Source organism: Nanorana parkeri, unplaced genomic scaffold, assembly GCF_000935625.1.
Source record: "Nanorana parkeri isolate BGI_ZX_2015 unplaced genomic scaffold, ASM93562v1 scaffold3586, whole genome shotgun sequence".
Taxonomy (NCBI): Eukaryota; Metazoa; Chordata; class Amphibia; order Anura; family Dicroglossidae; genus Nanorana; species Nanorana parkeri.
Genome location: NW_017309854.1, coordinates 1 through 2,329, shown reverse-complemented (window position 1 = coordinate 2,329; position 2,329 = coordinate 1).

The window sequence follows — 2,329 nt, the reverse complement described above, 5'->3', positions numbered from 1 at the left end:
GGTGACGTCGCACAGAGGACGGTGTAGTACGGGTGACGTCGCACAGAGGACGGCGTAGTACGGGTGATGTCGCACAGAGGAAGCGGCTCCTGGTAGGTCAGTACAATAGAGGTGCCACCGGACCCGCACTGCTCATACCGGCACAGGAAAGGCCCATAGGAAGTGGTTCCTGGTACGGCAGTACAATAGAGGTGCCACCGGACCCGCACTGCTCATACCGGCACAGGAAAGGCCCATAGGAAGCGGTTCCTGGTACGGCAGTACAATAGAGGTGCCACCGGACCCACACTGCTCATACCGGGCACAGGAAAGGCCCATAGGAAGCGGTTCCTGGTACGGCAGTACAATAGAGGTGCCACCGGACCCGCTCTGCTCATACCTGCACAGGAAAGGCCCATAGGAAGCGGTTCCTGGTACGGCAGTACAATAGAGGTGCCACCGGACCCGCACTGCTCATACCGGCACAGGAAAGGCCCATAGGAAGCGGTTCCTGGAATGGCAGACTCATGGGGAGTGTTGTAGAAATATGAGAGGAATGTCAGAACTGGTTTGCCAGCCAGGGAAGGTTTGTTGTCAGACGTCTGTCCTGTATATGGGCCGTATGCTGTGCAGTAACATGTGATTGTAAGTAGATCATTTCAGAAGTTTAGAGGAGGTAAGAAGGGGTTAATAATGGGCGGGGTCAGATGTGTCAGGTGCAGGGAGGTAAGGAGGGGTTAATAATGGCCGGGGAGGGAGGTGTCAGGGAGGTAAGAAGGGGTAACTAATGGGCGGGGACGGAGGTGTCAGGTGCAGGGAGGTAAGAAGGGTTAATAATGGGTGTGGACGGAGGTGTCAGGTGCAGGGAGGTAAGGAGGGGTTAATAATGGGCTGGGACATAGGTGTCAGGTGCAGGGAGGTAAGGAGGGGTTAATAATGGCCGGGGAGGGAGGTGTCAGGTGCAGGGAGGTAAGGAGGGGTAAATAATGGGCGGGGATGGAGGTGTCAGGAGCAGGGAGGTGAGGAAGGGTTAATAATGGGCGGGTTGAAGGTGTCAGGTGCAGGGAGGTAAGAAGGGTTAATAATGGGTGTGGACGGAGGTGTCAGGTGCAGGGAGGTAGGGAGGGTTAATAATGGGCGGAGACGGAGGTGCCAGGTGCAGGGAGGTAGGGAGGGTTAATAATGGGCGGAGACGGAGGTGCCAGGTGCAGGGAGGTAGGGAGGGTTAATAATGGGCGGAGACGGAGGTGCCAGGTGCAGGGAGGTAGGGAGGGTTAATAATGGGCGGAGACGGAGGTGCCAGGTGCAGGGAGGTAGGGAGGGTTAATAATGGGCGGAGACGGAGGTGCCAGGTGCAGGGAGGTAGGGAGGGTTAATAATGGGCGGAGACGGAGGTGCCAGGTGCAGGGAGGTAGGGAGGGTTAATAATGGGCGGAGACGGAGGTGCCAGGTGCAGGGAGGTAGGGAGGGTTAATAATGGGCGGAGACGGAGGTGCCAGGTGCAGGGAGGTAGGGAGGGTTAATAATGGGCGGAGACGGAGGTGCCAGGTGCAGGGAGGTAGGGAGGGTTAATAATGGGCGGAGACGGAGGTGCCAGGTGCAGGGAGGTAGGGAGGGTTAATAATGGGCGGAGACGGAGGTGCCAGGTGCAGGGAGGTAGGGAGGGTTAATAATGGGCGGAGACGGAGGTGCCAGGTGCAGGGAGGTAGGAAGGGGTTAATAGTGGGAGGGGAAGGAGGTGCCAGGTGCAGGGAGGTAGGGAGGGTTAATAATGGGCGGAGACGGAGGTGCCAGGTGCAGGGAGGTAGGGAGGGGTTAATAGTGGGAGGGGTCAGATGTGTCAGGTGCAGGGAGGTAGGGAGGGGTTCAAAGTGGGAGGGGACGGAGGTGCCAGGTACAGGGAGGTAAGAAGGGGTTAATAATGGGCACGGTTGGAGGTATCAGGTGCAGGGAGGTAAGGAGGGGTTAATAATGGGCGGGGATGGAGGTGTCAGGTGCAGTGAGGTAAGGAGGGGTTAATAATGGGCGGGGATGGAGGTGTCAGGTGCAGGGAGGTAGGAAGGGGTTAATAGTGGGCAGGGACAGAGGTGTCAGGTGCAGGGAGGTAAGGAAGGGTTAATAATGGCCGGGGAAGGAGGTGTCAGGGAGGTAAGGAAGGGTTAATAATGGGCGGGGATGGAGGTGTCGGAAGGGGTTAATAGTGGGCGGGGACAGAGGTGTCAGGTGCAGGGAGGTAAGGAGGGGTTAATAGTGGGCGGGGATGGAGGTGTCAGGTGCAGGGAGGTAGGGAAGGGTTAATAATGGGCAGAGATGGAGGTGTCAGGTGCAGGGAGGTAAGGAGGGGTTAATA